Raw genomic sequence first — 27,434 nt, forward strand, 5'->3', positions numbered from 1 at the left:
GGGCATGAAACAACAAAAACTATTGGATCAACCTTGAGATGGATACCTTTTAACAACCTTTGAACCTTCCAAGTGGGCCCTTTATTCGGAAATCACTTACCCCACTTGTTCTCCAGTTAACAAATGCCACATGGCAGTCGGTCATTAGCTTTGGAAGCTCCTTTGGGTTCAGTTCTGAGTCAGCCACATGTCTTACTTCACTATTCCCACATAACTATTGGTTACCCCTAGGCAGGCCCTCAACTACCCTTCAGAACCATGTGGCAGTCGACACATCACTATCAAACCCTATGAAATGGACTAGCTATCATGCCACGTCATGCCTTCATGTGATTCCCACCTGCCTTTCACCATTTTGTGAACATTAATCTTCATTCAGCTTGTGGCCATGAAACCATGAGAACCATTGGATCAAAATAGAGTTGATCAGATTTTAACTTCATGCCTTGCCTGTCCTTTGGGCCCACTAGCCTTTTCACCATTTCACGGGTTTTAATTCACTAGCATCTTACCTTCGGGAATCCACGTGAGCTATCAGATCTCAAGAACCTGCTCGTTGTTGATTCCTTTTATGACAACCTTGCCCAAGCCTTCTGGGAACTACCAACTGGGCACCTCGTCATTGCTCTATCATCACCAGTTGGACCAATCATCTTCACTGCCACCTTTAGCGGGACCCGCCACCTTTTCGCTACTTCACGATTAATAAACCGCGAGCATCTCCCAGCCGTGAATCAATGCAGGTCATTGATCTCTTTCAAACCTGATCACCTTTTATCCTAGGGAGAAGTCCTCACCACTGGGTCCCACCAAACCTTTTCACTATTTTGCCATAGGTAACTTGTGTGCTTATTTCGGCTATGAATCAACGTGAGCCATTGGATTCAAAATGAGATGGAGTCTCATTAAGCTGGCTGCCAGTGCACCCTGTCAGGCCCACTTATGCCTTTTGCTATTTCGCAGAGGCTAACACATTAGAAACTCTGCCCAATGAAACAAAATAAGTCATAGATTTATCTGAGAGTTGCACAATACTTACGAGGCCTAACCAACATTAGGAAAATGCATATGAGATAGGCGTAAAATTTTACAAGTATTTAACAACTGCCTAGGCAAATGACAATGGGGGGACACTTGAATGACTAAGGGACCCATCACTTAAGTGAATAAAGTAACGTAGAATTAGAAGCCAAAGGGTTTTTATCAGACATTAAAGTGATTAAAACCTAAACCCTAAACCCCTTTGGACTTAAAACAATCTTGAATCAACTAGGGCATACCAGACTCAAAATTTTCAAAAACCTAGCAATTATGGACTAAGAACATCCATTTTTAAAATAGTGATAACAACAGATTTTGGAAGATGTTCCAAATATTGGAGAGGATTATCTGGCATTGATACATTCAGACTGAGATCCATTATCTTTCACCAGTAGTCATTTATGTCAACAAAAAATTAGGGTTTTCGCAATGGATAAAAGGTCAATTACACTTCATTGTTAATCACCCAGCATTCAGAGAGATTTTAGAGCAACTTAGTGCAATCAGAAGCTATTCAGACGTGATCAAATTTCTTCTTGAGAGATCACACCTACAACTGGAAGGATTTGTTGGAGGTTTTCACCGGAAGTGAGGTATTTTTCTTGAACCATGGAATCAGGATCATCTTCTGCTCCTATTTTCGTTGCGAATCCAACTATAGTAGAAGTTAACGACTGTACCAAGCCAATTTTCAAATGGTATCCACATGTGGCTACCAAGGAAGATTTAGTTGGAGCATTTTCTCGTATTCCGAAGGGAGTGGTATATGTGGAAGATGCTAGGGCCTATATTCATTATCATATAGAGGACTTAGGCACTTTAGAGATCAAGGGGATGTATATGAATGAGCTCATGGGAGGATATGGTAAAATCAAACTGGCATATAAACACATCAAAGATCTAGGGTTCATTGATATTCTGGATATTCCAGAGTTTGAGGATGAGATTATCAGATATGTACTGAGTAGAGTACATGGGGAAGTCATATGGCTGAACAAACCCTATAAAATTACTAAGGAATCCATCTAGGAAATTATTGGTTTTCCATCAGTAGGGAAACATCCAGATAAGAATGTATCAAATGACTTCATAAGAAAGATCATCGGCACCACATTAGATAAGAGATCGATGAAGGTGAGCACCATCACCGACACCAACATCAAGTTTGGCAGCATGATCATAGGCTACAAGGTAAATCAGTCTAACCGACTGAATTCAATTTAAAGTTCATGCATTTGGCCACATATAGGATGATGAGAGAAATATCAAGTTAGATCTTTGTGATTGGATGCTTGAGGAGTTATTGATCAATTTAGGAAAAATTAAAGGTGAGAAGAAGGGCACTTTCTGGTATGGAAATTTGCTAGTCTACTTAATGTTATACTTTTTTAATGATACCCCTAGTTCTGGAAGGAAGCAATGGGCTTTTGACATCTCGATAGGAAGACATCTAAAGTAATCAATTTCTACATTGGGAAGTCTTAGAGATGATAAGGTATGGGGTTACTTCAAGGATTTTCATAAATCTATAAGGTCTAGAGTAAGAGTACCTGAGCATATAGTAGAAAAATACTCTACCGACATATGTTTCATGGTCAAGAAAGATGAGACCCTCATGGAGGAAGTCAAGCCCTAGAAGATTTGGATAGTTGAAATGGGCTATGAGGCGGATGCATATCATGCAAAAATTCTACTTGATGTAGATATAGATGAAGCAAAAAAACCTTGTGGGACAACACAACAAAAGACTCTTGAGGTTGAGACTGAGTTCAACCAAAAGAAGAGGGAAAAACAAGAAGGTAAGGCAATAAAGTTTGTACAGGAGGTTTCAAAGGACATTAAGGCACTCATTGATGATGTCCCAGAGAAAGGGGGAAAGAGGAAGGATCTGGTAGTTCATATTGAACCCGTGACTACAAATTTTGAGCCTGAAGATGACACACCATTAGCATTCAAAAGGGTTGTGAGGAAGAAACTAGAAGAACCTAAGGTGGAAGCAAAGAAACAACCAATTACGAAGGTCACCATCAAATTACCAGCTCTGAAGCAGGCACCCAAGGCTACACCATCACCTGCATCTGGTACTGCCAAAAGGAGGAAGAAGAATGACATTGATTTGGCACTAGAGACTGGTAATGTAACAATTATTCTGCCTAAAACTTGTTCTAAAATTGTTGATGACATTACTAAGGATAGGATGTTGAAAAGTGTTTAGACTTATTTGATACATTTGATGATGATGAACTGAGAGAGGTAGAGGAAGCAATTCTTCTATATTTAGATATCTATAATAGATCATTAATTAAAATAGAAAATCAAATATCGACAAAGTTATACAATATGTTAGATGCTAGAAGGTTATTTTCAATGCAAGAAGACAAACACATTAAGATGCAAGAACTTTTAGCTATGTGTGTTATTATAACTCTAGATGAAATTGAGAAGACAATATAGGCTGCAGACATAAAGGTTTTTAATAGAAAACACAAAGTAACTAGCCTGATGTTAGGAAGGATGAATGAGATAATAAAGGAAGCACAAAAGCGTTGGATAAAATTTTTGGGAGAACATAGAGGATTCTTTACTTCATAGGAGACAAAGATAGAAACTGTAGATACAGCGGTTGAAGGGAAAGGTAAAGCAGTTATGGGTACTCCACCCTTAGTTTTGAAGAATATCAAGATAGTGGAAATTGAGCCACCGGTTAACACAAATGTATAGACAAATACAGAGACACTAGTTAATGGTGAGAACATTGTATAGGATACTAACATTGAGGACACTTTTCCTCCAGATATTAATGTACAGGTTGAGGATATTGTTCTTAGAGAGGAACCAACAGTTGCACAGACTGCACCAAGTGGTGAAGCCACTGGTGTAAGTGAGGAGGCAATAAAAGTTAAATCACTAGAGAAAATAGGGTAGTCCGGTAGGGAACCAATTGTTGGCACATGATTATTGACAATTGACACTTCTGTAGTGGAAAAGAAAAACATCACATAGATGTTTCCCATAGAACTAATGATGATGGCTGCTTAGAAATTGATGAAGGAAGGAACCATAGATAAAGGGATTATAGATCAATCCATAACTGTTTTGCATAGATTGGTCCCAGAATGTAAAATTGAGAATGAAGCAATCCCTTCTAGAAAGATTAAGGCTATAATAGAGCACATCTCTAAATATTTCAATCATTACAATAGATCTCTAATAGGCAAGCACTTGAAAAATTCACTTTGTCTAAGAGAGTCACTTTTGATCAAATCATTGAGAGAGAGAAGAAAAAGATTGAGGAGAAGCTAATTTTGATAGAAAATTCTTTGAAACAAGGTACTAACATATACAGGGTATGTTTCAATACTGAGATTCTTACAAAAAAAGTAGATGAAAAGATAAAAGAGATACATGACAAAATTGCTAGTATTGCTAACTCTTTTGATGGACTAGTTTCACTGAAAACATCTATTGATAGACAAATTTTGACTTTGGAGAATCAAAATTTTTCTCTTGAAAAATAAAGAGATAAGATCATTCAGAGAGCCAGAAGTCTCAAAGGTTTGGTGAGTCCAAGACTGGATTCACTTGGTGTACATAAGAAGGAATGCATGGATATGCTTGGTAATCCCACATTGGCAGAAGTCACTGAGAAGGAATCACTTGCATATTTACTAAGTGGACTTGTATCTATTTCCAACACATTAAAAAATGACTGGGATCCTTATGTGGAGTTATTAGAGAAATCTTACCCAAAAATCTTGAAACTAGTCAATCTTCGATAAGACACTTTTAGAGGTATTTAGTGTACAATTATTATTCTTTGACATATCTTTTTGAGGAATTGATTTCAAAAAAGGAGTAGTATAAATGTGAAAAATAATGAAGGGTTGCATATATTATGGGGAGTTACAGATTTTTTTGAATTTTGGAGTATTGGAGCATTTTGCATATTCAACTCAAGGGGAGCAGGGCAAGATGAAACCGACAATTGAAACGATGACCATTTTTCACATTAGTGTTGCCATTAATTCCAAAGGGGGATATTATTGGCAATTGAAACTCTATTGGTTGGTTTCATTATGTTTTCATTGATGGCAACATGATTTTGGGTTTTGGCTTCATATGGTCTACCAACGGGCACTTCACAAACTCTACACTGGTACCAACACCAATAGGATAAAAGATTTATTTGGTCACCAACAATGTAGGTTGACATGGTCTAGTAAATGTCATCGGTATTAGAGACTGACACATCTTTGATCCGGCATCGGCAACTTGTTTTAATGCTTATTCATTTATGTTATATGGTCGGCATGTAAATATGATATTATATATATCCTTGTAAGCCGACATAAGGCATAAATTTGTATAGGGTATATAGGGGAGATTGACTAGATCATTTTTTATATAGATGGATATGGTTATGGATGTGATGTAATGCAAAATATATCAGAGAGAATGTATGTGAGGAATTCATTGTAAGGCTTATTCTAGTACTGAGGTTTAGGGTTTTAACCGGAACAGACAAAGCTTAAACCGAAACTGTATTCTGGCATAGAAGACGCTATATTAAGAAGTTCATACTTCTCCAGATGGTTGTTTGGATTGTTATGTAGTTAGTGAGGCTTCTATCGTGATGAGAAATGTGCTCTAGGTTGTAAGGCTTCCTGAAAGTGTAGGCCCATCATATATTGTAATATCTCTTCATATGGCCAGTGAATTGATATGGGTCATAAATCCCACTGTGGTTTTTCCTCTTTGAGGTTTTCCACGTATAAATTTGTGTGTTATGGTTCTCATTTATGTGTTTGGCTTATTGGTTGCATTACTTCTTTCAATTCTATTTATACCAGCATACCAGTTGGTGTATGAATGTTTTATTAAGGCTAAAATCTACTATTCTGGTATAACACTGATTCACCCCCCCTCTTAGTGTTATTGGTTTCCAACATGTCATACACTTATGCTAATATGAGTTTACCTTAGCTAAATACCCAACATACTACTACTGGCCAGACATGAATTAGTCAACTGCAAAATGTCCAAAAACAGTAATAAAATATGCAACATAATCCACAATGTAATATGCAAAATTAATTTTATAGACCTGGTTATGGGTTTGTCCCACCTCCCCCATAGTTTCCTCCAAATAATGTCATGGGAGGAAATAATGCATATTTGCATTATTTGCATTATTTACAACATCAGTGGTAGATGGCAAATCAGCAACAATAGTTTAATCAAATACCATATCACCTCCTCAATTAGGGTATGCACCACCAACAACAACAACAATAGTACCAGATCCCAAACCAAGCCCAAAATCAACTTGCTAGAAGGCCAATGCATCTAGACAGATAGATGCAAATAGATTTTATTGGGATTCAAGGCTTCCCTAATGCTATCAGTAATGAATTAATAAATGCTTTGCCAAATTTTTTAGGGAACAATGCAATAACTAGCAGAGACCATCTCAAAGCATTTCAAAATGTAATGGATAATTTTAAAGTAGATAATGAGGATGTATTCATGAATATTTTCATGCAATCCTTGAATGATGATTCCCGTGAGTGGTATAAAAGTTTGTCTGACTTATCTATCAGGTGTTTTACTGATTTTAAAAGAATGTTCAAAGATCAGTATGGAGATCATTTAGATCCAAAGTTTTCCTTGCATGAGCTCACCAATATCAAGAAGAACCACAATAAAGAAGTGTCATGCTTTAATAATAGGTTCATTAAGTTGTTCAACAATATTCCTCCTCTCCTCAATCCAACTGATCATATGTATTTAGTATTTTACTATGATTCTTTTGATCCAAAGGTTGGATATGAATTGTGATCCAGGAATCCCCCTACCCTCAGCGAGGCATTCAAAGCTTCCCTTTAGAAAATAATAGAAAATCTTCTAGCAAGGTAGCTAGGAGGGATGATGTTATAATTTTGTAAAATCCCAAGGGGCATCATGGTAAGAAACCTAAGGAAGAAGATAAAATTCTCAAGGTGATGAGTGCTCTCAAGGATTTGAATTATAAGATTGCAAGGAATGAGAAAGGTTTGCATCAGATAAACCTGATTTCCAAATATATGACCAACCAAGACTCCATGATATGCCTTATAAAACCAATTGGAAAGATGGTAGACTACAGAATAATCATCAAAGATTTGCAACTAATAAGGATACTCCTAATTATTTAAAGAAACTAGAAGTGAATTTTGCAAGAGATAACCCATGGTGTGTTGTGTGCAGTCTACCACATGTTTAATCTTAGTGTGATATTCCAAGGGAAATAGATGAAGAAGAGGTTTATGCAAGTTGTAGAGAGGATGGGTTTGAATCAGACCACATGGTGAACATGCTATCATTTGATAATGGCACTGGTTATGTTTCATCTGAGGAAGATGGATCAGAACTAGATGTTGACAACTAGAGGAAGTGGAGTAAGGGAGAGCATCAAGAGATCTTTTCTGATAATGAGGATTTTGAAGAGTACAAGGTGAATGCTACTTCTAATGATCAGTCTATGAATAGAAGCCTAAGAAGGCCAAGTGAAGAAGGGATAAAAGACCTCACTGTGGCTTCTATTGCTCAAGTTAGAAGTGATTACAACTTTAGATCTAAGAGAGTTGTACCAAATGCAGGAAGGGCAGGAGGATTGTTTATAAAAGAAAAGAAGACATATCCAAAATCTCAGTCTAGTGTACACAAGAATTAGGATAAGAGTAAAATGTTTAAGACTCAACAAATGTAGCATTATGTTCCCAAAGCTCATCCCAAAGGAAAGAAGATTGATAAAGACACTGCTATAGGAGAACCATCAGTCCCATTTGTCATGGCTGAAAAGGAGATGAAACCAAAAGGATTAATGCACAAGGATGATATTCCAGGTATTCCTAAAGAATCTACTTTTGATATGATTCAAACATTGTCTCATATAACAGTGTTTGTTCCTTTACTTGAAATGATGAGAATAGATGAACATTGTAGAACACAAGATACCACTGACAGGGGGGTGAATCAGTGGTTATCAACAATTTTAATCCCTTTAATCCTAACTATGTGTATTGGTTAGCCATTAAAAGACTAAGTGAATATACCGGTGAGATAGAAGAAAAGATAAAAAAGAAAGCATACACAAGGACACATCATATAACACCAGATATACGAGGAAAACCCAAAGTGGGAAAAACCTTAGTGAGAAATGTTGCTAAAGTCTACTGCTCCATTCCAGCCTCACAAGAAAAAATAAATACAAATTTTAGGGCACCAACCAAAGGAGCACCAAACCCTAAAGATTTATGGGCACCAACCCCTAATGATTTATGGGCACCAACCCAAGGACCACCAAACCCTAAAGATTTATGGGTACCAACCCTTAATAATTTATGGGCACCAACCCAAAGGAGCACCAACCCCTGCACCGAGCACGAACTCAGTGAAATATAAAGAATTATAGAATCAATACAAAATAAGCACCTCGTCAAAAATGAGTTTTCTAGCCTCTGTATACACTTCACCCTACTGGTTCAACTCTTCTCTATTTATCTTCTTCTCATCACTGTCAGTTATGTTCACTCTTCCTAATTCTTCTTCTGCTCAGCCTCTGCTTTACATAACATCTTCTTACTCTCTCTCTACTGTTGTTCTAAAAAATGAGCAAACCAAGTTCACCCACAATCTATCTATGAAATAGCCAACTTAATACAATGAAGAACTTAAGGACTTGGATAACATAACAAGGATATGAATCCTTCTACTCTTCAGGATCTGCAAAACCTAGGTGGGTGTACCTTTGATGCATTGACTCAGACCCATTACACACATATGGCAACATAAATAATAAGAAGATGATTCTCAAAAGGCTTAACAACTAGGAGGTTACTACAGATGAGCTAGATCTACATTGAAATCTCAACTAAGTTGAAGCATGAGATAGGTGGAACAAACTAAAACTACAAAAATAAAAGTAAATGGATATTTGATCATTAAAAATCTATGAGAATCCCCAGAATCTACAAGACCAGTGCCTTATCCAAGGGCATGGAGTCATACATCAAACTGCAAATAAAAAACCTCTACTGCAAATCCATCTTCATCATTAAATATTCTTGCATTAATGTCTTGCATAAATGTACTACTCAACTCATTCAAAAAATCATCAGATCTTAAAAATATATTCCATTATTTATGATTGATTATAGAATTTAAATTCTTCCTTGAAGAATGCATGCAAATAGTCACAACAATCTCCTTGAGATAACAAATTCCAGCTTCCTTAAGGATTTAATTTGTAACAAATAAATACATATCTCAAAGACAATTTTGTGTGAATTTATGCATGCCTTACATACATAAGAACCTGCAACAAAAAAACACTTACATCAAGAAGATATACTCCATTACTTGAAAGAAAAAATTATACTTTACAAACTCTGGAAGAAAAACTTAGAGATGGAAACACAGAATTATGGAGCTCTGCTCGCAAAAATTCTAGAACCCCTACAAAATGAGAAGCTCTACCCTTAAGAAGGAAGAGAGAATTTTGGATTTTATCTCTGACCAAGACAACTACCCAATCTTTCTGCATTAACTGCTCACACACTTGGCCTGTAGAAAATATTCTTTGAAAATTTGAAAAAACCTTCTAAAATCCTAAGGAAACTTCTCTTGAGATACTTGACGTGTGCAACAACTGATTGTAGAAACAAACTCCTCAAATCGAGATCTTTCCAATGATATATAACGCATCTAAATTTAGGCAAAAAATAACCCCTCAACCATCAATCTCTCTACAAGCCAGTCATTAATTTCCCTTGCAGATCCATCAGGCACAACAATCATTTAAATCTTTTCATTTTCATTATAGTCGAAACTATACATTCAATTTTGAATTTTCCTTCTGTGCCCCACCACATGTCTTCTTCTGGTTCGCTTGTGAGTACGGTTGGACCCACCACTGGACCTGGGCCCTTCTTTGTCACTGATCTGCAATGGATATTCATCATGCAACTTTGGACTACAGAACAATGACCACCGTCGATCTTCCTCAGACTTGATTACCCATTATCTCACCTGGGCTGCTCACCCCTTTTCTACACAAGCCCACCACGAGTCAGCCTCTGGTTCACCTTTGGACCCATCTGGTCACCACCCTCTAACCACCACATGTCTTTGGTTCTACTGGTTGTTTGATATTATTCTTTTGGCCAAACTTCCTCCTTCGGTGAGCTGTTCACATGTCTCATCGATACTTTTTATTTTATCAACAGGACTAGTTCTGATTTCTTTGATGTACTTTATGTCGATGGAACTGATTCTTTTGGTGAATCCTTTTAGAGATCCATCAAGGCCAAGGTCTATTCGATAAGTCACTCTTTAGTTTGTCTATGCATCGAGCTGGCCACCATTTGGCCACCATCTTTCTACCATTGGACACCACCTCACTAGTCGCTATGTTGTGAGGGTATTCATTTCGGGCACTTCATAACCATAGTACAGCGACAACCATTGATATTCCCAAAATTTTACTCCACTGTTGACCTTCCTTGGATCTGTCATTGGATCCACCCACTTGCCACTTGGACCTACCATTAGACTTGGCCCCACCTTGGTTCTTCTTCTACGCTCTGCCACGTGGCACAACCTGATTCATTCTGAGCTCACCTAGATGGCCACCTCAACTGCCACCTCACCAATCGCTATGTCATGGGGGATATTTGATGAGCTTCTTTCTATCATGGTATAGCAACCATGATTGGATCTATCGCATCATTGAATTATCTTCCTTGATCTGCTCGACATTTACCTTGGTTGATCTGCTCCCTTTTGTCATGTGTCACCACATGTCAGCCATTGGATGCCATCACATTAGTCGCTGATCCATGATGGGTAACAGGGGATCATCTTCACATAGCGGATCAGTGACCATAGTTGATCCATCTCGAACCTACATGCCCTTTAACCACCCCTTTTTGGCACGTGCTTTGTCTCCAAGTCACTGTGAGTATTCGATGGGCATCTTTCTATTGTGGTATAGCGACCACCGTTGGATCATCTATGATCAGCATTGATCTGCTCGACTTGCTCACTAGTTAATTTACCCTTCTGCTATAAAATTTGGGCACTTTGAGATGCGCACACATGCGGGAGCCCCCCAATACTGAGCTAGCCTTGTCAAAAGCCTTTAAGCTTTGATACTTGATATGCATGGGGCTTTGTATTTAAATATTTAAACACTCCTCCCCACCACCCATGTGGGATAAATGGTTCTTCATGCCTGGCGATTGAAACTGCTTGGAAAGTTCTAAAACCTTTATGCCCGCCAAGATGCATTTGCTTGGAAGTTTTAATTGTTAGCTCAAATGCCAAATTGGGGGCAAAATAGACTTTCTACCTGCCATTGCATTTGGTTGAAAATTTGAAATGCCTTTACTTTTCATAGGCATGCGAGGACAAGATTTTGGCTTCATTTTACCCTTCTTTGAAATGGGACTCTCAAATTGACTCAAATTTCTTGAGTCACAACATTTACCTCGATCACTCACTACTGTTGACTTACCAATTCAGATTATGTTGGTTAGATGATTTATCAAACTGTGTAACTGGTTACTGGTTAAACCCCTCTTACCGGTTCTTACTCCAACACACACAGTCACTTAAAAGTTCAACACTTAAACACTCAGACTATTTCGCACTCTTCACTGGCATCCGACATCTAACATATGACCTCCTTCATCAAACACTTAGATCATCAATTTGTATATTTTCACTCATGCTTTCCTGCCAAAATGGAAACTCAAACTTCACACCCTAGGGTTTTCCTCACCAACCTAATCTGTATCAGATCAAATATGATCTTGTTTCTAGAATTGACAACCTGCATTAAATCAAATAGTGCTGCCATATTTTATTCTTCCAATACACGTTTACTATCTTTAGCAAAACATTGAACCTGCTATTGTTAGTCACAATAAATGATCTTAGCTATTTTCTTCTCCAAATCCAATATACAGTTAGATGTCCTTCATTTATCATTGCATCACAAATATGTTCCTTTCAATTAGTTTTGAGCTACAATCCTCTGCACTCAACCCGTGATTTTCGTAGTCTGCATTAATATGGACTCAATCAACAACTACCTCACTGATGCACCATCCATCTACCACTACACGTTTTCCACCTAGAGACCACATGTTATCTTTTTCGGCATCCACCTTAGTTCACTGTGTCGATTCAGGCTTAGGCATTGACCAAAAACACACTACCGGTTTTCATCTTATACTACTGGTTTGTCTGCCCTACTAGTTATACAATAACTGGTTAACCTTCATGCAATGCTCATCTCTATTCTATTTGTTGGATCATTTTATCCTGGACCAAATTTTCCAAATCACAACACATGCCCAGAGTAAGTCACTTGCACATCTCCATCTGATGAGAGTCCTTCACTTTGTCTCTTTGTTATCTTACTGGTTGCCTTACTTATTGGTTGACACAACACGTCAACAAACTCCAATGCAAAGCTCCTATCATATCGGTAGATATGTTTACTAATTGACAATACACTTGATTGCATACTGGTAACACCCATGAGAACACCATGCCAACAATCTTCAAATATCACCAATTGTGGTAACATCGATCTCCATCTACATCCTGGTTGACATCAACATCCTAGAATGAAACCATGTCTGTAGATGCTAATACTTTCCTTTCTTCTATAATAGCTTGGACATCATCTCAACTAGTTTTGCCAAAGTGGAAACTGCATCACTTCTTATCCTTCCTTTTCTGTCTCAGTAGCTCATCATGCCTTCTCTTGTTGATCCAGTTCATATCTTTGATTTCATACACCAGAGGCTTCCTCATGATTCACTTTGATCATCTGGTATAGGCCTTTAACCACCTACCTTTAACTTCTTTGACTATCTTATCCCATAGGGTTATGATGTATTTCATGCATGTTGTGAGATAAGAAAGTATTACCACCAATCAGTAGGGGTAGATAGATAGTTGCATTCAATCTACCAATCTCTTAGTGAGAATGGATCTTTGTCACTTGTCAGCCAACAACTGGTGGGAACCGGTTGACATCACATTGCTCTCTCTGCTTCTGGGATTGCACTAATTATGACTTTCCTGAAGTTAAGTAGATACATCTTCAACCAAACATATGACCTGGTAGACTTCCCTCTTGTCTTCCTTGCTTTCTTAAGGAAACATAATTTGGTGGTAGCATCAACATCTAGTGGGAGTCCTGTTGGTTGACATCAAACTTGCATACCACTTGCTTGCATATGATTTATTAGATCAACCTTGCTTTCTTACCAGTTACATGCTTACTGGTTGACAACAACACAATGCCAACACATTACTTACCAATTGACATACCATATCAGTCTCCAATACATACTCACCGGTCAACATTCCATACCAGTCTCCAATACTTACTCACTAGTTAACCCCAACCAGTGACATGCTATACTGGTTGACATCAATGACAACACAATTCCAACAATATCCCCCTTTGGAATTGATGTCTACACACTCTGCATTTCCTCAACCAGTTCATTCTCCACCTTTGACAATAATGACAAAGGGCCGGGATAGTTTTTTGAGTTCTCTCCCTTTGCAAGTAACTCTCCCCCTTTGTGAATGAGGGTGCCAGTGAATTTCACTTAGCTACTAGGCAGAATGTCTATTCTCCCCCTTTGGAAATAATGACAAAGGGCTCAAACACCAAATTCTTTCCTCCTTTTGATTATAAAAAATTCTGCCAGCCTACAAATTTAATAGACAACTTCTCCAAATCTCAAACCTATCAGTATTGCAATACAAATGCCTGTTCTCCCCTGTGTTTAGCATATGGTCCAAGAACTAAAAATGTAGGGCTATGAACTCCCCCTGAACCATAGATCTCAAATCTTCTTTGCCTATCAGATCCTAAACCAAAGCTCCAATCTGCACCTTGCGCCAGTAGAGCTGAGCATATATCATCTACAAATGATCTTCCACTTCAATGATATTCATCAGAACCTTGTGACAAAATCTTGCATGATAAAAATGTCAGTCTTTCATGTCAACCATCAAACCAGTTGAATCATAATGATGCATACACATAAGATCAACTACCGAACCAACACATTTTCATTTAGGACTTCACCAATATCTCCTAAGGCATAATTTCCTCAATCCAAGCCACAAGTCACTAGAATGATCCCAGAATACATTGACTCACATAATCTGCAATTCTGGTTAACCCTATACCGTACCAATATCTTCACCAGAACACTTTATCCACTAAACTCCATCTTCTTGAGTCAAATGCCTCTGAGGCCAATTTTTAGTTTGAACCATCCATTGACACTTGCACTAGTAATCCATCTCACATATGTAGCCAAGGCACTAACTACACACACTGCCATCTCATCTTCTCCCTTATACCGATAGCAACTTGTCCTTACATTTGTCCTTTTCAAAATTGGGGGTGAATAATATGATCATTACGTAGCTCCCCCTAAAGTCCTACATATCCTTTAAGCTTTAGGAGACATCACTTGTGCATTGAATGCACAGTGCCTGCCCATGGTCATATTCTCTTGCTTCTTTCTCACTACTTTCTTGATTTCTCTCCTTTTCTCACTTGCAGTCTTTGGAGCAGTATTAATTTTCTTTTGTTGAATAGTCCTTTCTCTACAAAATTTTGCAATATGACCAAAACTATTGTAGCAATAATATATTATGTTCATGCCAATCTGATGATCATAGGATCTTCTATTAATCTGACTTACTCCTCTTCTCCTAGCCATGCTATTATGGCCAACTACTGGAATCAATAGATTTCTTGATCTTGCAGAAACACTTCTCCTTTTGTTCCATGCAAGTCTTTGATTCTCACATTCTCTATAACTACTTCCATATTGAGCATGACTGTTACACAGGCTGCCATATGACTAAAAATTCTTCTTTCTACATTCATGACTTCTATGGACAAATACATTACATTGATAACATATGACATTTTAATTTCTTGGAATAGCTAAAGAATTCTTGTTTACATAATCAAGAGAGGGCATATGCATGTTTCTACATTTTGACATCTTATGCCCATATGCATTACATCTTTGACAAACTAAATTGCTATTCCTAGGAAAAAAACTTTGTCTATTCCTAGACCTCATTTTACAATCATCTGCTCTATGACCATATCATTTACATGAAAAATAATAACCAGAGAAGGAGGGATTATAACTTACAAATTTGTTTTGCCAAACATCTGGTGATCTTGCAGGCTTGTTTTCTCCATTTCTACTTTTCTAAGGATTGATCTTGAGTTGTTCAATTTTGTGAGGCCCTACCCTGAGCCATCATAGCATTTCTGTTATTTTTGTGTTTGACCTATTTTGGATACTATATTGTGATACATTTTGAACATAAATTCTATATGATCTCGTATGGTGGATAACATTGATATGATTATGTCATTTACTTTGATTTGTAGTACTTTATTTTGATACTTGAAATTATAGATGCATGCTCTATAAATGATTTAATTCCATGTTTATGAGGATGATGTCATTTAGTAGATGATTGTATGTGGATGTTATCAGAAAATTGGATACTTGATTTTTATAATTGAAATTTTATGTGATGTCTGAATTGTATTCTTTTGATAATATTATACATGATTTTTTGAATTACTAATGTGCAAGTGAGATGTGCAGGAAAATTATTCCATGTGACCATGGAAATTATTCAGAGAATCAAGCCTAGGCCTATGTGCGATTGTGAAGCCAGGGGTTGTCTATTTGGAGAGACAACCCCTTGTTTGTAAATTTTATGCTTGGATGAGTGTTTAATTTGGAAATTTTTTTAATTTATAAATTTCAAAAGGGACATTTGCCATGTGTTTTTTAGTGATGTGTAATTCTTTTTGTAGTGTCACTTGACACATGTGTTCTAAGTTGAGTTGGCATTGTCATGTCTCTTTTTGAGGAAATTTATTTTACCAATGCTTATATTTTCAATTATCCTAAAATGGTCCCAAGTAAACCTTGGATAGGGAGCCATTACGAGGATCAACTCAGAGTTGACCCGTAGGTAAACTTTGGGTGGACTTCCAAGGGGTTAAACTAACTCTTGGGGTCAGGTTAGGGGCATTTTTAGTGATCCATATGATGTACCTATAGATGAAGGCAAAATCTAGCCATGTGTCCACTCCCTATGGCTTTTTTAAGCTCCCCAAAAAGTGAGTTTCCCAAGTTGGCTGAATTTCATCTTTAGAAGAGCCTTCCTAGGTTAGATAACCCACTTCATGAGTGTCATTCCTCTTCCCCATTCCATTTCCCTTTTTGAGGTGCCTTGGTTAGGGAGTGTGTAAGGTTTTGAGAAGACCAACCTATGAGCATCCTCCACCCTTCCCAAGTGGGTTGGAAAGAGTGAGGTGTGGCTTCATAGGGAATAGTTTGGGAGGGAGAAGTTTGATCACCCACTCTCCATTTTGGAGACTTAGAATTTTCAGAATTTTTACAAGTATTGGGAAGATTTTTGGACTAAGTTTGGAAGGAGAAAAGTTGTGGATTTGGTCAGCTCTCCTACAAATTATCTTACCCTTTTTGGTAGATTAAGGTTGGTTAAATTCCTAACTATTGTATGATGTTGCTTTCTTTTGTAAAGATTGTGGTTTTTTTTGTTTTTCCATTATTGTTGTTTTTGTGTAGGAAGGAGTAGAAATCTTCCGTATGTGTTTTTGTTGTGTTTTTATGTTTCCTTGTTTTGGGAGTTTTCAAGGCCAAACTCACCCTTGGGAGGGTAGAGTGGCCTTGGGGTGAAGGGTTATTTGACAACCTTTGAGTGAGAGGCTCTCTTTGGAAGAGAGTGATTCTCAAGGGATTTTTGTGACCCTTGCTGCATAGTATTATGTTTATGCAATGGGGGTCATAAGGGGAGTTGTTGGCTTGTATGACTTGGGGGTCATAAGAAATTATAGGGACAAGTTTGGAACTTGTGGATGTGTTATATTTGCAGCCTTGTTATGGAATTATGTTCACTATTTGCAGAATTCTTCTCAAGGGTAATTAGTCCACCTTCACCCCACTTAAAAAATCACATAAGTGACATTGTTTAAACCTTGGGTTGGGAGTGTTTTTGTTGTTTTGAGTTTCTACATGTATGTGTGTTTCCCATCTAGCCTTGATTCTCCTAGCTCAAGGGTGGCTTCTAATAAGCCTAGGTTGGGAGGTGAGCCTCCATGGTCACAACCTCAAGCTTTTATTGCAGGTTGCTTTGGAAAATATTTGGAAGGGAAAGCTTGGAAATGATCCTTGCTGATTGTATTTAGTTGCAGAAAAAAAAGAGTTTATTTTTGTATTTTAGTTGCAAAGAAAAGAAAGAAAAAGAAGTTTTCTATTGTATTTATAATGCAGAAAGGAAAATGTATTATTGACTAAAATTTACCATGTAATAAATTGTATTTTATTTGAAGTATCGATCCTTTAAATAAAATGCATGCATTTTGGATTATTTTTGTTTTGTTATAGTTGCTGGGGAAAAAAAAAATGATGTTTTATTATATTTTAAAATATTGATGTAGAAAGGAAGGAAAATTAATTTATGTTTCTATGTGTTACAAACCATTATTAAAGACATCTCTCCATATAGATGAATCTAAGAGATGGAAGGAGGATCACATGTTTTCGGGTTTCAAAATAGGGTTGCAGGTTTTGGAAGATGGCGGCAAGATGCTAGTGTAGGGCGATAGGGTGTAGAAAGGCTTCAAAACAGGGCTGCAGGAAACGGAAGATGGCGGCAAGGTTACAATGACCCTCGTCAAGATCATCTAGGATAGACTAAGGATGCCCCTCGATTCGGCCAATATTCAAATTTTGGTATCAATGCCTTCACCAAAATCTTTAGGGACAAACCTTTTATCAAACCGGTTTCAAACCTACCTTTAGGGAACCGATGGTTGAATCATTTCACATGTCTACAAGACCAATCAGATAGCCCCGAAACCTTTTTCAATCCTCCTCTTGCTCAACCAGCCTGCTCACTTCATTTTCAACTCCACAAAGTAGAAGGAAATCTATAGAATTATTTGAGCTCCAACATCTTTGTCCAGGGAGCTTCTCACAACCAAGGGGCTCATAAGGACTCCAGAGGACACCCAGGCCTCCACCCACCTTTTCAAAAACCATTTGGGCAGGAAAAAAAAATTCTTCTAACCATGGCCCATCATTTCAAAATTCATTTGGGCGGGAAATTTTTTTTTAAAATCCTGCCAAAAAGATTCCACTTTAGATAGCATTTCCATCAAAACATCAAGAGAAACAACTTATTTTTGACATATGTAAAGCATCTCCATTCGTATCTCAACAGTCTTTTCTCAAGGATTGTTTCACTGAAGGGGAAAATGGAGGAGATCAATAAGGTGACCATGGAGACCCCCTCAAGTCAAAACCAGCACACTTTGTGTGGAAAAGAAAATAGGTAAATTTCAAAGAGGTGGACTCCTCTTTTCCCATTCCAACTCGGGCTCTGGTAGAGAATGCTTCCGCTATCAAGATAACATTTCCTGACCACATTCTCTCCCAGTCAGTCTCCTTTCTCTGAAAATCGGCTCTCATTGATAAGTTGAGTTCTTCAATCCCTCTTCAAACTTTGCTTTCATGGGCAAATAGTCACTAGTCGGGTCTTCGTGACATTTTCTTCATTGACAACCATTCGAGGTTTTTTATTGCTCTATTTTATTCATCTGAAGGTAGAGATGTAGTTCATAAAAACAAAGGCTGGTTTTGTCAAGGGGTTGGTCTTTTTACCTTATCCTGGATTCCAAATTTTAAACCAGATCCTAATCTATGTAGATTTTACCCCCACTGGATCTCTTTACTATGTTTGCCTTTGGAATATAGAGATCTGGATATTGTGGAGACCATGGCCAATCAATTAGGAATCTTTGTTTCTCATGATCTTATACCCTTTGAAACAATCCAAAGAGATGTTAGAGTTTGCCTTCTTCTTGCCTCAGATAAAACCCTGCCAAGGCACTTAACTATCACATCAAAATGGGGTTTATGGCATCAAGACATTGTTTTGGATAACGCAGAGGTCATCTGCAAATATCAGCACCAACTAGGTCATTTCACAAATTCTTGTAGTGGTCATGAGTGCCCAAAGATTTTAGTCTGTAAAAATCACTGCTTAGACCCTCTTCTGTGCACTACCCACCAGCACCAAGTAGCTTTATCTTTTGACCCTATACAACCATGTAATGATCCCTCTAAACCTTAGGATGACTTAAATTTTGAGCCATCCTACGTTAAGTGGATTAATTAGTTGACCAATTTTTTTATCATGTATAGTTGGATTCTTTATAGCTATAAATCTACCTCCATGCCCACACCGGTTCTCCAATTTTGTGACAAAATATCTAATGATAGAGAAGCTATAGTTTGGGACCTAATGTTTAACGAATCCCTAATTGATATTTAGAGTTTAATACAGAATTTATCAGTTTTAGGGGTAGATATCTCAAATAAGGAGGGCCATATTCAGGAAGTAGCAGATGATATCCTATCTACTTTAGCTGCCGCTATGATTGAAGAAATTGGAGAGGAGGAAGATGTTAGTATGAAAAAAATAATGTGTCCCTTACGAAAGGCAAGGTGTTGTTGTTCAACTATTGACCTCACAGATAAAGAGGAACATCCCTTGGAAATTAGGCAGGAAGAAATGGAAGCCCCTTCACAAGATGGTGAGATATAGAAATTTATTTTTAACTATGCATAGTCCTTATCGATTGAGCAGGGCCCCAGCTTGAAATTAGAAGTGTTTACAACCCCAAAAAAGAGAGGTAGAAAACCAAACACTGTGAAGATTCAAGAAGAAATAGAGGCAGGTGTGCAAAGTACTTTAGACAGTAAATTCAAGGTATCAAAAAGAATTACAAGGAGTGCAAAAGGCACTCCCTGCTCACAATGAAAATAATTTTTTGGAACATCACAGGAATTAATGCCCCTGACAAAAGAGGGAGAATCAAATATCACCTTGATTCTTCAAAGGATGACATCTTAATACTCCAAGAAATGAAGTTATCACAGGAAATGTATCACAAAATAGTGGCTAAATGGACACAATTTGGATCTGCCCATATGCAAGGTGTTGGGTCCTCAGGAGGATTGCTTACATTATGGAATCCTAAAAAAGTTCAAGCTCACCTATTAGATCAAGATCATAATTGGAAAATATTGAAAGTAGTGTGCTATGACATGACCTTTACGGTATTTAATGTTTATGGCCCCATCCCCACTCAGGAAAAGAAAGACCTATTAGACAAACTAACTCTTTTACTCCAATAAGAAGAAGCACCAAATTTTATCATCAAAGGAGACTTTAATGCAATCTTGTCTCATAAGGAGAAACAAGGAGGAATCTTCCCACCCCCATGTTCTATGGAGGATTTTCTAAGTTTCACCATAGAAAAAAAATTGTTGGATGTGATTCCCAATAATGGTCTCTTCACTTGGACTAACAGGAGATCAGGCTTCCTTCAAATTGCAGAGAGGTTCAACAGGTTTTTCATTCCCTTGGAATGGTGCCTTAATCAGGTTAGTTACTATTCAGACATTCTTCCTATTTCAGAATCAGACCACTTCCCAGTTCAAATTGTCCTTGAATGGCAAAAACAGAACCCTATGTCATGTTTTGGTTCTTCTTTCAAATTTGAGCACATGTGGTTTAGACATCCACACTTTCAAGCTTTATTAAGACAATGGTGGGTATTTGCCCTTGCATGTAGTGGAACAAAGATGTTCCAATTTTTTAAGAAACTTTAGTTTATTAAGGTTCAGGCTAAGGAATGGAATAGAAAGAACTTAAAAATGTTTTTGCTCAAAAAATAAAGGATTGCCCAACAACTGGAAGAAGTTAGCCAAAACATAATTTCCAAAGGACTGGATTAGCTCCTACATTCTACATAGAAAGGTCTTCAAAGTGAGTGGGAAGAAGCTTGTAATAGAGAAGAAAAATATTGGAGACAAAAATCAAGAGAGCTCTGGCTGAAGCGGGGAGATAAGAACACAAAATTATTTCATGCATCCACAAAACAAAGAAAAGCATCTAATGTTATATTCTCAATCAAGCATGCAGACAAAGAAAAGCATGGAGTAAAGTTTTTCAAGAATCTTTTAGCCCCCCACCTTCTAATTTAGATCCTTTTTGGAAGGATAATGTTGAGCTTCTACTGCAATCTATCCCTCCTCTCATCTCTGACCAGGATAACAGAGTCCTACTGGCCCCTTTCACTCTAGAGGAAGTTCACAAAGTGGTATTCTCCCTTTCCCCAGATAAAGCCCCAGGTCTGGATGGGTTCACCGCCCTCTTTTTCCAAAAGTGTTGGGATGTGATTGGTTTTGACCTCTTAGCGCTAATGGAAGAATCCAGGAAAAGGGGAGCAATGATAAAAAGTTTTAATGCAACAAATATTGTTCTCATCCCAAAAACACCTTCTCCATCAACATTCACAGAATTCAGACCTATTTCTCTTTGTAACACAATTTACAAGATCGTAACTAAGGACATTTACCTTAGAATTCATTATCTCATACCCAAGATCATCTTGCAAGAAGAAGGGGGTTTTGTCCCAAGTAGGGAGACTATGGAAGGAGCCCTAGTAGCACATGAGGTTTTACACTCTATCCATGAAAACCAACAAGTAAATTTTGTTGTCAAACTTGATATGATGAAAGCATACAACTAGGTTAAGTGGGATTTTATCTTTAAAGTATTATCAAAATTGAGCTTCTCAAACAAATGGTGCAAATAGATCAAAACTTGTGTCTCAGGTGCGCATTTTTCTATTCTAATAAATGGACATCCCTCAAGGTTTTTTCAAGGTACACAGGGAATAAGACAATGTGACCCTTTATCACTCTTTCTCTTCATTCTCATGTCACTCTTCTAGGTACTTCAATAATAGTAACTCACTCTCTTTTTTCTGATGATACATTATTATTTGGTAACGCTTCTCTAAAAGAAGCCAAGCTCACCAAGCAAACATTGGGAATCTATTCTTCTACTCCAGGCCAGAAAATTAATGCTACTAAGTCTAAGATTTTCATTTTTAACACACCTTCAATCTTGTCGCTAAGAATATCCAAGACTTTGGGCTTCTCAATGGATCAACTGCCATCTTCTTACCTTCGCATCCCCTTTTTTATGGGAACAAACAAATCTTCTTATTGGTCTATTATTATTGGTAGAATCAAGGCACGAATTTCAGCTTGGAAAGTAAGGTGGCTTTCACTATCAAGTAGAATCCTTCTTATCAAGTCAGGGTTAATAGAAATACTAAACTATTACATGTCTATTCTCAAAGCTCCCTCATCCATCATTCAACAATTTTAGAAACTTGTTAGAGATTTTCTATGGAATAGTAATATGACAAATGAAAGGAAAATCCCCTTAGCCTCTCTGGAAAATATGTCATGCCAAAAATCCTAAGGGGGAGTTGGGCTTCATAATATGAAGCATCAAAACAAGGCTTTTGGAGGGAAACTGCTTTGGAAAATGTACACTAATCTTGTTTCCAAATGGCACTAGATTATGCAAGCTAAATATTTGGACAACACTCAACCATCAAGAGTGTTGACAATTTTAGATCCTCCAAAGGGGTCTTCTATTTGGAATTTTATGATGGATTCAAGAAATTTAATATCTAAGTATGTTTCATGGGAAATCAATAATGGTCTCAGTGCTAATTTCTAGATAGACTCATGGTGTGGGCATCCTCCTATTGCTCAATTGTATAATATGGAAGACACTATGAATATAGCTATAGCTTATTGGGGTACAAAATTGAGTGACTATGTGTCTACTATAGAAATATTTTCAGGGAAAATAATCTGGAAAGATCCCACTCTTCTCCCAATATCCACCCAACAATCTTCCTCCTTGGCAAATATTTTATTGAATAGGACAGTTCTCATGTCTAACATAGATGATGTGTTATTTTGGGCAGCTTCTAAATCAGGGCAATATTTAATTAAAGAAGGTTACAAAGCCTTACAATAGGGTTGCAACAGTAAGGTAATTAGTCGAGCATACTCATTCTACTAGAATGACATTGTTCTACCTAAAGCGGGTTGTTTTGCATGGCTAATGTTGAGCAAAAAAAACCTAACAGAAGATAGACTAGTAAAACTAGGCATTACACAAGCTTTTAATTGTGTATTTTGTGGCTTAGAGAAAGAAACAGTTGATCATTTATTTTTACACTGTACCTTTGCCTCCCAATGTTGGTTCGTCATCATGAATAAACTCCAAGTTATGATGCCCTTTCTGAAATCACTGTGGGATATGTTTAACTCTTGGCCTCTTTTATTTTTTACATCAACCCTCTCAGGCATTTGGAAATGTGCTCCTACTCACATAATTTAGGCCATTTGGTGGGAGAGGAACAAAAGAATTTTCAGAAAAAAATCCTCTTCTCTGGATCAAGTTTTGATCAAGTTGGAAAATTCAATTGCAAAAATCATAAATTCTTCTCTCACTAATTCCAAGGACATCCAGTCATTTACCTAGTGGGATAAGGTAATTGCAAAATCATGGAAAGGTATTATTTTTCTAATAGGGATTCCCTCAAACTGGTCCTCAGCTCATGTGAGAGATAGGTCTTCCATAAAATGGGTACCCCCAGCACCTAATTTCTTTAAGATCAACTTTGACGGATCTTCTCATGGAAATCCAGGGAAGTTAGGAATTGGAGTTTGCATTTGAGATCAATTTGTCAAAATGTGTGCTTTCCAAGCTTCACGCATCCCTCCGGGTACAAATAACTTGGTGGAGGCAAACACTTTACTAGCTGGGCTGGAGTTAGCAAGGAAGTGTGGCTTCTCCAATATACATATAGAAGGGGATTCATTAGTTATTATCAATTCAATTACCTTGAAAAGATCTAAGACCTGGCATCTATTGTATATTTTGAAACATACCTTGGATTTTCTCAACACTTTTTCAGATTACATTGTCAGGCACACATTAAGAGAGGGCAACTCCATTGCTAACATGTTAGCAAATATGGGCTATGATGGCATTTCAGTTGAGTTAGTTGCAACTCCCACTAAACTGTCTTCTTTTCCCAAATTGCTTGAATTGGTACAAAAGGAACGTACAACACTCTAATCACAAATTACTTCTTAATAAGTTCTTGCACATAGGCATTTAACCAGGGCCTGCGAACATGAAGACTAACATGACACTAGCATTTATGCATTTAAATGTAGTTTGTAGATGGTATGAATGAAATTTTAGTGTGAAGTAATCTAGGATTTTCATAATGTCAATTCACACGAGACAAAATAGACTCAGGCCTCTCACACATCCTCTCAACTGCATTACGCTCACAAATTAATACAAGAAATCACAAACTTGATTTTAAAGTCTGATCATTTATTGCACTTCAAGATGTTAATTTTGTTTATAAATGGAAACCAGCCTGCTTTTATATACACAATTCTCAATGGAAGTTTTCAAAGTTTTCTAATTTTTGAATTATCTCAGTGCTCTGCAATATGGAGAACGACTCTTGCGTAGGGTGCAGGCAAATGCATTGGGAGTATATGCCATGGAGCGATCGGGTTTCAGTGAGAATTTTAGAACCTTTGGTATCTTTTCATGGACACATCAATGACAGGGACCTCGACCAACTTTTTCTTTTGCACAATCCACAATTGAGAAGAGTTGTCAAAGATTTCATTGGTGAGGAGATTTTGTCCCCTCAAGCCAAAATAAGGCTTTATCCCTATAAACTCCTTAGTTCTTTTCTTTCCAATGCTCTATATCTCTTGCAATCTATTCCTCTGCTTGAACTAGTGTTCTTTAAGTTGGTAAGACAAGATGTGCTTGCACTGGCCTCATTCCATGAAGCCTCGGTAAACTATAATCTATGGCAAGGGTCGACTCTCCTTGGGGGCCTTTTTCCACAACACTTTATTCAAACCAGCCATGCTTACATAGTGCTTTATGATAAAATAAAACACGCCCTCGAAGGACAAAACTTCCGCCATGTGAAGAACAACCTGCAACAATTTTGCAGATAATTGGACAACCATATTGTGCACAGAGTCAAAATTAAAGCTGGGGCTCTCATGGTGATCCTGGAAATAGAAAACGTTGATCCCAGTCTGTCAATTTCGCAACCTGTGGAAAGGGGATGAGCTATAGATAGGGTGCCAGACCTCAATGCATTAGTGTTGGATGAGGCCATCGGATGGACTACCTCCTTTCAACCCACTTTTGATGCCCCTGAAATTCAGACCCAAGAGGATGCAACCATGGATGAGTAAAGTAATTATGGCTTTGTTTTTTGCTACTTAGAATATGCTCCTTTTTTATGTGTGGAAAATCTGACGGCAACCGGTTCAACCCAAAATATTTGACTGCCCCTTGTTTACTGGTGTTGGTTTATCCGTTTACTTCCACTGGTACAACAGAATCAGTAGTGGAGTCATCTTCTTAGCCTACTGACTAGTACCAGTAATGGAGGCTTTTTTTATGAACCAGTCAAGAGGACAACATATTAGTATCAAAGTTCTTGTATAACACAACCAGTTACCAGTCGTGGCAGCTCTACAGTGTTCCGACAACCAAATTTCCTCTTTCCAAGTCTTCATGATAACCAGTTGTGGGGGTCATTTTTTAAGGTTTCTTCTGGTCTTGTTCCTGACCCGCTACTCTAAATTTGGCCTCTAAGATTCTTGTTCTATGGGCAGGTTCTATCTATCTCTTCGGATGTTCGGGGGGCTTCTTCTCATAGCCTCTTTTCTTCTTTGTTTATTGTATTTGAGCAAGGATATAGGGTTTTCTTCCTGATTCTTTCCCTATTGAGCTCCTGAATCAATTTTCTTATTAATATATACATCAGTGGCTTGCCACTTTTACTCAAAAAAAAAAAGAAAAAAAAGAGAAAAATAAATAGATATCTAGAGTTAATACTGCATTTTATCTTGTTGTTACTAATCAATGGATTTTAGAAATTATTAGTTGCAGCTGTCAATAAATTTATTTCTGCTACTCTTTATATATTTTGTAAATGCATGTTAAGTAGAAAATTGTTAAATTAGCAAGGTTAATTTGCAGCTGTAAAATAGATCATTTCTGCTAAAGCTATAATTCTAGAAATGCACTTATAATGGTAATTTAAATCTAGTTATTTCAATTTCAAAAGGAGGGTTTCTATGTGCTATTGGGAGAAAATAGATTTACTTTATTCTGGTTTAAAAAAATAAAAATGCAAGTGTATATATGCAGATTTTGATTAATGCCTTTTTATTTAAAAATACACATATACCTATATATATATATATTTTAAATATACATTCTGAAAACTTAAAGTGTGGAAAATTTTACACTTCTGATTCTACTCATTAAATCTGCTTGATCTCCTAATAATATATATATATATATATTAAGAAATATAAATAAACTTTAAAAAAAAAAAGATAATAAAAAAATTTCAAACCCTAAGGCATCGGAGCCGAAGCTCTTGGTTCCCTTTGTTGGCAACTCGGGCCCCCCTCTGTGGGACGAGAGCCACAGGGATGCCATGGTGCCACTGTGGGTGGCGACCCCCAGTGGTGGCCTCGGCCGCCACTAGGGGTGGCCACCGCAGTCGCCACCTCCTTTGCATTGTGGTCTCCCTTGCTTGTTGCCCTTCGTCCGCCGCCGCCTCCATTGAACCTGCACACACACACACTAAAACCTAAAACAAAACAAAAAAGAATATGAAATGTTAAAATATGCAACCCTAACCCATTTCTAGGTTAGGGTTAGCATTTAAAATAAAGAAAAGAATAAGATATGCAACCCTAGCCCATATTCGAGTTAGGGTTAGCATTTAGAAATAATGAAATATTAGGTTAGTTTTTAAAATAAAATAAAAGGGATAACTCAACCCTAATTGGGGTTTGAATTTAAAATAATATGAAAATTAAATGAGGGGGAATTCATTTTTAAATTAAAAAAAAAAATTCGCCCCCCCATTTAATTATAGCCATATGTGGGATTAATTTTAACTCCTAATGTTGACCTAGGGAGAAAATTAATTTTAATATAGTCTTTATTATCAAGGTTTATTTAAAATTAGGGATTAATTTTTATATAGCTATATTAATCGCATAATTGATTTAATTTTATTAAATAGGGTTATTAATGAGGAATATTATATAGTGATTTTCATATTTAATTAAATATGGATGTTAGGTTAAATTTCTTTGGGGGAATTTTATTAATGAAATTTATTAATTATTTTATGTAAAATTCTAGCCTATGAGGTCATATTGGCCGATTATTTAATAGTTGAAATTTGAATGTCTTAGGGGATTTAAAATTGACTTTAATAT

This window comes from Cryptomeria japonica, chromosome 6, assembly GCF_030272615.1.
Source record: "Cryptomeria japonica chromosome 6, Sugi_1.0, whole genome shotgun sequence".
NCBI classification, from domain to species: Eukaryota; Viridiplantae; Streptophyta; class Pinopsida; order Cupressales; family Cupressaceae; genus Cryptomeria; species Cryptomeria japonica.